The sequence below is a fragment of the Balaenoptera physalus genome, assembly GCF_965194825.1.
Source record: "Balaenoptera physalus genome assembly, chromosome: 11".
In the NCBI taxonomy this organism is placed as follows: domain Eukaryota; kingdom Metazoa; phylum Chordata; class Mammalia; order Artiodactyla; family Balaenopteridae; genus Balaenoptera; species Balaenoptera physalus.
Genome location: NC_138896.1, coordinates 15,168,851 through 15,178,363, shown reverse-complemented (window position 1 = coordinate 15,178,363; position 9,513 = coordinate 15,168,851). Strand labels below are relative to the sequence as shown.

Sequence of the window (9,513 nt, the reverse complement as noted above, 5' to 3'; positions counted from 1 at the left end):
CCTAACACCAGGGGAAATGTCATCTGCAGTGGAGTTTTTGGCATAGAGAGAGGGGCACTTCCCTTGTAAGCTGAAAAAAACCATAGCTTCAAATAAACCCCAGTCTGTGGAAGTGCTCTGGATGGGGGATGACAATAATAATCATGATAATAATAACTGGTAACATTTATCAAGTGTTTCTCTATGTTCCAGGCAAAGTGTTTCAACCCTTTATGGACATTAACTCATTACAATAACCCTATCCACTAAGTTCTATAATTATTCTCATTTATCATTTGAGGTAACTGAAGTCCAGAGAGGTTAAAGAGCAAATCTTGCCAAAACCAAGCTTGAAAATGATAGAATCTGGATTCAAATTCCAGTCCATTTGAATGTCAGAACCCTCAAACTTCACTATTATTTTTCCACTGAGTGTATGAGGGACCTAGGAGCAGAACGAACATATAATTTAACATCCTCTCTGGGACATATTTGAAAGTGAAAGGAGGTGCTATTGGTAATTACACCAGGACAACAGGGCAAACTGGGGTATATGACCATACTACTGAAGAAGGGAGTTGATATGAGACGGACACTTGCCTGAGAGATGAAATGACAAATCTGGATCCAGTTGGATATGACTGTATATCAACTCAATGCAGATTTTAGTAGGACAATTTTCAAAAGAGAGGCCACTACCCCCAGACAGGCAGCTTCCTCTCATCTGCTTGAGATGAATACCTGCTTAAAAAGTTGGCATCTGTTTGCCTTTGCCTAGTTTTTAACACCTTTTTTCTTAGTTTCATTTTGTGCTGTCACAAGCATTTTCTTTTTTAATCAAGAACATTTTGCTTTTAGAGTATTTATTTATTTTCTAGCTCAGGTTGTCATTAAAATAAGTTGTTTTATATAGAGACACTAAGGCAGAACCACAGAATCTTTGCACCCAAATGACCATTTTCAAATGGTTTGGTTTGGTTTTTAAAGTCTTGGCTCTAACGAAAATGTGCTCACAGCACTTGACTTAAAATGTTAGTTATCCCAGTACACAGGAAGCTGACGTTGGGGGAGATATCAAAGAAAGAAATATCAAAGAAAGCAGTATCAATTCTAGCTATTCTCTTCCCACACATTGCCTGTCCCAAGGTGGTACACACATAACAGTAGCACAACTCTCAAGCACAGCTCCAATATTGGAACCTCTGATCACATCTGACACAGTGGACCCACTACCCTTTTTTCCTGAAACTTTGCTCTAATGACTTTCTGGCACCTTCTTCTTCCCTCTCTTTACCTGCTCCTCTCTGCTCCTCTCTGTCTTTTCTACCTGCTCTCCTACCCCTCTAAATGTTGTCCCTGCCCCCAGGTCTCACTATTGGCTTGCTTTTTCTTGTTTTTCTCTATATGTCGTGTCATTTGTCAATCTCATCTGGTTTCATGTCTGTGATCAATATTTCCACGTGGTATAAGACTTCCAGATCTTTACTTCCAGCTCTGGCATTCTCTCTCTCCCAAACTTTAAAACTCTGTCTATCTGAAACTTCCCGTCAATATATCCTTCTGGCATCTCAAATGCAATGCATCCGAGCTGGTCTCCCCAGTTCTCTCTCCAGAGCACAGACACACATCTCAACCTCCCTCTATTCCAAGCATCCTACGGCCTTAAATTTCCTCTTTGCAAATTGCACGTTACTTAGGCTCACAATCTTTTCATGCTTTTCTTTTTCCCATCTAAAATAAAATTGGTTGACAAATTCTCCCAGGTCTATAACTGCAGTACATCTAAGATCTATCCATTTCTCTAAATTTTTCTAGACAAAATTGTTCAAACACTTACTACTTCTTACCAAAAATGTGCTAACTGGTCTCCCCAACTCAGTTTCTCCCTTACTCATATTCATCCTATGTAGCAGCAAGATCAGACATCACAAAGGACTGTTTGGATCATATCATTTCTTTGTTCAAATTTCAATGCAAACAACCTAACTTATTTTATACTGTTCATATTTCTCAGCCTGGCACCCAAGATTCCAGTGTTGCTGTGACCCTACATCATTATTCGGATCTTACTTGGCATGACATTTCTTCTGAGAGTTCTTCCCTGAGCCCACAAGTGGGTTGTGTAGCTCTGCTCTGAGCTTTCACAGCACCTGTTCCCCCGAATGTGCCCTGCATCATACTGGATTTTAAAGGTTCATTTACTTGTTTGTCTTCCCTTAGGCTTTATGAAGTCCACGAGGGCAGAAAGAATAGAAAACCTATTTACAGTTATATTCTCAGTCCTGGCCCATGGGAGGAGTTTTATATACATTTGTCGAATTAACTAACAAATAAATGAAACTACTCACATTAAACAAATAAATAGATCTACTCACTCCAAAACTCCGGGACTCTGGACCACGTGACTCACTGTCCCCAGTTCAGCCATTTTCCTGTCTGGATGTGGTCCTTAGCTGGTCCTGCTCACCAGTCTCCACAAAGTGAAATTTAACCTACTTTGGCAGAAGTGTAACTCAAAATGCTCCCTCCACCCTGAAACCTTCCTTGAGTCTCTTAGATATGAGTGACCTCTTCTACTTCTAAACTCCTGCAATATTTTCTTTGTACCTCTTTTATGATACTAAATATGACATTATTTTTTAATTTTATTTTTAAAATAAAATTGTATACATTTAAGGCATACAACATAATGGTATGATGCACATATACACGGTGAAATGATTACTACAGTCAAGCTAAGTAACATGTCATCTTCTCACACAGTTACCTTCTGTTTTGAGAGCACCTGAAATCTACTTTATAGCATGCATTTCTTAGCTCCCCAACAGCTCTGCAAGCTCTGGGAAGACAGGGCTTTTCCTTGTTTCATTTTTAACTAAGTATCTAGTATCATGCCTTACAGAAAGGAAAAGCTGAACAGATGAGTATTTATTGCTTGCGATGACTGAATGAATTAACTATATCAACAAATTATGACACTATCGTATCTCAAACCATCAAATCTGTATTTCTCAGAACTCTTTTGTAAATTTTTGTCCAGAGGCAGATTTTTTAATTTGAGAAATAGTGAGGTCCCCTCCCTCAGTAACTTTAAGATTTGCACTTAACTCCTCAATAAAGATCTTCTACTTGAGGAACTGATTTCTGTGTGTGCATGTGTGTTTGTATGTGTGCATAAATTGTATTAAGGTATAAAAGACAAATAAAAGTTCAAAAATCACAGGTGGACCATTTGATGAATTTTCATAAAGTGAGGGCATACATGCAACCAGTACGCAAATGAAGAAACAGAAAAATGGCACTTCTACAGAAGTCCCCTCATGGTCCCTTCCAGTCACTACCTCCCCAAGTGTAACCATTATCTTGACTTCTAATATAGATTATAGATTACTTTTTCCTGTTTTAAAATTTTATGTAGATGGAATAATAAAATATATACTCTTTTACGTCTGTCCAACATTTTATTTGTGAGAATCATCTGCGTCGTTGTGTGTAGTTATAGATCTTTTTCATTCTCATTGATGATTAGAATCTATTGCATTAATATTCCATAGTTGGTGTATTCATTTTACAATGGATGGACATTTTGGTTGTTTCCATGTTGGTACTATAGTGCATAGTGTTGCTATGAACATTCATGTTCTTTTGGCAAACACATTTAATATGGTATAATATCTAGGAACAGAATTGTTTGGGTCACAAGACATGTGCATATTAAGCTTTAGAGGATGCTTGTAAGTATTCTTACATAATGGTGGTATCAATTTATACTCTCAACTGCGGTGTATGGGAATGCCAGTTATTCCTCTGCCTCATCAAAAGTTGGTATTGTCAATCTTTTTTGTTTGTATCATTCTGGTGGTATGAAGTAGAATCACATTGGGGTTTGAACTTGCCTTCCTCTGATGAGCAATGATGTTGAACATCTTTCATAACTGGTCATTTGCATATCTTTTTTGTGGCATTCAAGATTTTTCCCCATGAGATTGTTTACTTTTTCAGTTTGATTTGTTGGAATTCTTTACATATTTTGATATTAAGTCCTTAGTCAAATACATGTATTGCAAATATCTTCTCCCTCTCTGTGGCTTGCTTAGCACGCTCTTAAAGAGGTGAACTTCTTATTTTCCTCTTTGCAATTCTGGTTCAAGGACCATACCATTCAGGAAACATACCTGAATTTGGTAGATCGTACCTTGAATCATGGCTGCCTCTCAGTGCTTCCTGAGTTAGATGATGAGAAAGATGTGTCAGCCTCCATGGTAACTGGCGACTGTCCCAGAACTACTTGCCCTCCATGCCCTTTGGGAGCTAATTATCCTGGTCACAGAGTCACATAACACGTAGAGCATGGAGTAAACTGAGTGGGCACTTGGTTCAGTATATGTAAATTGGGTTCCTCGGAGTTCCAGCGTCCCTTACATGTTAGGTTTGGGGCTGATAAGGGAGACTGAGCTGGGGCTTCATGTCTTTCTTCAATCTATGCAGCTTCACTTTCATCTTTCTTTTGAAAATGAGGGTTGCCTAAGATTGCAAAAATGGAATCTGTGCTTGAAAACCTAGATCTAGTTCAACCATCTAAAACAGTGCTTGTTGAACAATGGATTTCCATGTGTAGCTGCTGGGTTAAGTTAAGTTGCGTTTAATTGGTCAGAACACTGAGGCCTGGAAAAGTTGAATGATGGAGTGACCTTTATAGAGTGGATTTGGCCTCTCTTATCTATCACTCCAGGGCATCCATTGCTTCAGTGACCACTTCCATGCTGGCTTTGTCCAGACTTATGCAGGTACAACAGGCAAAGCCCTGCCTTAGGCCTGGACTGTATCTCTTCCTGTCCTGGGACTTCTCTGATGTCAAGGTAGGAAATACCTCATGGGAACCCACTTCACACTCATACATGTGCAAGCCAGAAGGGCAGAGGAGTTAACAAGTATGGGTATCAGGTGCCAGTGGTTAAAGGCTTCACTCTTCTGTACTTGGATGGGCAGTTTAAGACCCATTTCATAATGCTCTTGTGATGCTAGTGGGATGAAATTCTAGTCACCCTTTCTGGTAGCCAACTTGATAACACTTCCTTATATTGACTTTTTCTTCTTTCCTATTTCATTCCCTCTGCCCTGTACACTTGCTCTTTACCATTACATTCCTCAGTAAACTACCTCAGCTACCTCTCATAAGACATGATCTCAGTTCGTAGCTATTAATTTAGGACCAGACCCAAATCTTTGGACTTTAGCTCTAGAAGTTTAAAATGCATCTCTGTGATCCTCCATCCCAGTGAGTGAGAGCACTGCAGTGAATCATCAGATTCTCATTTTATTATCTCTTTAAGACACATCACACCTAGAACTAGAATTAAAAACAAAGAATTTTTGCTGGTTACTATAACTTCTTTCCCTAATAAAAAATTAAATACCCATTGTCCAGAAAACTTACAAGCACATGTGATATCTATGTGTATATTGCTTTTTAAATGCTTTTTAGCAGAGCTGATTCTATGGAAAAAGAATAGACTGTGGCATTAAGTGCGGACTTGGACTGCTATGGTTGTGGGTTTAAAAGTCTGTGGTTAACTGTGATTATTAGTGCTGAACTTACATATTAATGGAGAGGAAAAAAAGGAAAAAAAATGAACTGAAAGTAAATGAAAAACTCTCTAATGGATATACAAATACCACTCAGATAATCAGGAGCAGACATCAAAGAAAATAAGCTGACTAAAAGCTCAATGGGCCATATCACATGGGCAAGCCATCACATTTGAGGAAGAGGCACCCGAGAACATATACCTTGTCCCTAGTTTGTGCCAGACATTGTCTTAGGTGCTTTGCTCACATACTATGGGCCTCTGCAGGCACCCCTAAAATGATATGAGTAATAACATATTTATAATAATTGCAGCTGTCCTTTATTAAATATGAGCCAAGCACCATTCGAAACATTTAAAACCATATGTTATTTAATACTCACAACAACCTTATGAGGTAAGTACCCTTATTATTCCCATTTGTCAGGCAATGAGATTAAGGTTTAGGAAAGTTGCTGTAACTCATCTGAAGTCACATAGCTGGAGAGGGATAGAAACAGAAAATGGGTCCAGGTCTGTAAGTCATGACCCTATGTTCTTAAATTCGATTACTTCTGGAACTCCAACAACTTGCCCTCCCCTGGCGGACCCCCAGATATTAGTCTTTCTCATCTCAGACGTTCTATGCTAACACATTTCAGACATGCTCCTTGCTGCAAAACTCTGTTCATCATCTGCCTGATCACCTAAGTCTGGGTTAGTTTCACCATCTACTGCTCAATATTTCCCGGGAATCTCAACTATTCTCTTGCTTGTCCCATCCTCTGAAATATCACTCTCATCAGCAGTGTTTGGTGAAAAACTACTCAATAATATGGGCAAACAGACTTTCATTCATCCTATGTAGATGGATTTTAAATGTAGTTCTTTTTCCAAGGCAATTTTTCACCATGGGGAAGCCAAGGTTAGCATTTGAATGATATATCATTTGTTTATGCTCAGGCTTCCTGAGAATCTGAACCATTTCTGACAATTTCTGTTGTGATATGTCATAGACAGTCTCAAATACAAATGTTTATTTGCCAAATAGCCATTCTTGACCATTTTCTTGTGGGCATGCCTTGTGGTTTTATTTAAAATCACTCTATTGCAAGAGCCACTTTCAAGTCCCAAAGTTTGCTGACCTTTATGTAAGTATATTACAGAGATACATTAATACACACTTCCTTCATATACCATTTTTTCCTAGCACAACAAAATCCCATTTTTTTAAAAATAAACTTTTATTTTAGAACAGTTTTATGTGTACAGAAACACTGTGAAGCTAGTACAGAGAGTTCCTGTATACCCACCTTCAGTTTCTTCTTTTATTGACATCTAACACTAGTATGGTACCTTTGTTATATTAGTGAACCAATAGAGGTACATTTTTATTAACTAAAGTCCATACATTATTCATATTTTCTTAGTTTTTGCCTAATGTCCTTTTTCTGTTCCAAGATCCCATCTAGGACACCACATTAAATTTAGTTGTCTCCTTAGGTTCCTCTAGACTGTGGCAGTTTCTCACACTTACTATGGTTTTGATGCCCTTGACAATTTTTGAGGAGACTGCTCAGGTCTGTTGTAAGCTGTCCCTCAACTGGGACTTGCCTGGCGCTTTTACTATGCTTAGACTGGGGTTCTGGGGTTCTGGATGGAAGACCACAGAGGTAAAGAGCCATTTGCAACACATCAGACCAAATACATGTACCATCAACATGACTTATCACTGCTGACGTTGATCTTGACCGCCTGGCTTGGGCAAAGTTACTCCTTCTTCCTTCTTTCTATTCTCTGCTCTTTGGAAGAAAGTCACTACACTTTCCCCACTAAACTTAAGGACTGGTGAGTTATGCACTCCTTCATTTAGGGTAGAGTATTTACATAACTTAAGTGGAATTCTTCTGCATGGGTAATTTATCTCTTCTTCCCCATCTATTTATTTATTGAACCATTTATTGATATCAGCCTGGATTCATGGATATTATCTTATACTTTGGGTTATGAGCCAATGCTATTTATTTATTTTGTTGCTCAAAGTGTTCCAGCTTTGGTCACTGAGAGCTCTTTCTGTGGGCTCCTCTGTCCCTTTGACACACCCTCACTGTTGTGAGGTACTTTTTGTTTCTTTGTTTTGCTTTTAGCACTGCTTTACTTTCTGGCACTCTAAGATGCTCCAGGCTCATCATCTCATCTTGTGTCCCCAGGCCTAGAAACAACCATTTCTTCAAGGAGCCCTGGTTCCTTTTACTGGAGAATAGTATTAAAAACCAAGATCTGGGTGCTAACTGTGCTTGTTGCTGCTGGTTGCTTTTAGGTCCCCTCATGCCAGGAAATATATGTTTGTACACTAACCCTTGGATATAGACATATCTATAAACATTTCTACATGTAGCCATCTATACCAATATTAAGCTTCACATGAGTCCGTAATGATGTCGCCAACTCTAATCCATTACTTCATGGATTATTCTAGCCTCTTTCCCTTGTTTACCTATTAACTCCCACTCCTACAGTGAGAAACCTGGCTTCTACCATCTGCCAACGATTTATTTCATTGTTCAATTCCAGTGCACATGTATAACCATATCAGCATTGTTAGCCCATACCACACGGGAAACAACTTTATCATCTAGAGTATGGCACAATGCCATGTTTTTGAAACTCATGTATGAAAAAAATAATTCCAAAGAGATCCCTCCATGCTTTTGTTTATTTCTTCCTATTGATTTCTGCCTTTGGTCCACTTTATAAAAGGAAGAAAAGCTACAGACCAGAATAAACCACAAGTTATCTAGAAAAGGCTTAAGAACAAGCAAAAATGAAACCCACAAATACAAATAGAGAATTGATATGGCAGGGCTGAGGGAGGAGTCAGTGCAATTTCAGACACAGTTTTACCAAGCCCAGTACAGACAGGGGCGTTGCTTGCTGATGAGCAGAGGACAAAGCTGACTTTGGAGGACACACTATCTGAAAGCTCGTGACCAGTAACAGCAGCCTGTTGCTTCCTTTCTCAGGTACCTGGGCTTCAGAAACAAGCTTGACCCATTTGATTGCTGGGTGAAGTTAAATGCAGATGACAAAACTAAAGGCTGCTGTTTTCTAATAGAATTGATTTTTCAGAACAGTTTTAGGTTCACAGCAAAACTGTGTACAAAGTACACATGTGCTTCCTGCCCCACCTCCCCACCGCTTCCCTCACTACCACCATAGGGCACCACAGTAATGTATTTGTTAAAATCCATGAACCTACACTGACACGTTGTTATCACTCGAAGTCCCTAGTTTACATTAGCGTTCACTCATCCTGTTGTACATTCTATGGGCTCTGACAGATACATAATGACATGTATCTAGCATTATAATACCATACGGAGTAGTTTCACTGCCCCGAAAACTCTCTGTGCTCCGCCTATTCACCTCTACTTCTCCTCTAATACTTGGCAACCACGGATGTTTTTACTGTCTCCATAGTTTTGCCTTTTCCACAATGTCATACAGTTGGAATCATACAGTCTGTAGCCTTTTCAGATTGGCTTCTTTCACTTCAAAATATACACTTAAGTTTTCTGCATGTCTTTTCAAGGCTTGAAAGCTCATGTCTTCTTAGCACTGAATAATATTCCATTTTTTGGGATGTACCACAGTTATTTATCCATTCATCTGCTGAAGGACATCTTGGTTGCTTTCAGGTTTGGGCAACAATGAATAAAGCTGCTATAAACATCTGTGTGCAGGGTTTTGTGTGGACATAATTTTTCAACTCATTTGGGTAAATACCAAGGAGCACACTTGCTGGATCATATGGTAAGAGTATGTTTAGTTTTATTAGAAAAAACTGCCAAATTGTCTTCAAAAGTGTACCATTTTGTATTCCCACCAACAATGAATGAGAGTTTCCTTGGCAGCATCTGGTGTTATCAGTGTTTTGGATTTTCACTGTTGTAATAGGTCTGTAGTC

General features: G+C 38.9%; 2 long non-coding RNA genes across 10 annotated transcripts in view; one reads left to right on the top strand and one right to left on the bottom strand.

The window, feature by feature from the left end:
• LOC309638843 overlaps positions 1-9,513 on the bottom strand; it is a 516,516-nt gene that overhangs the window by 78,939 nt on the left and 428,064 nt on the right. The window lies entirely within an intron of this gene.
• The window catches only part of LOC309638850, a 220,875-nt gene that overhangs the window by 161,607 nt on the left and 49,755 nt on the right, over positions 1-9,513 (top strand). The window lies entirely within an intron of this gene.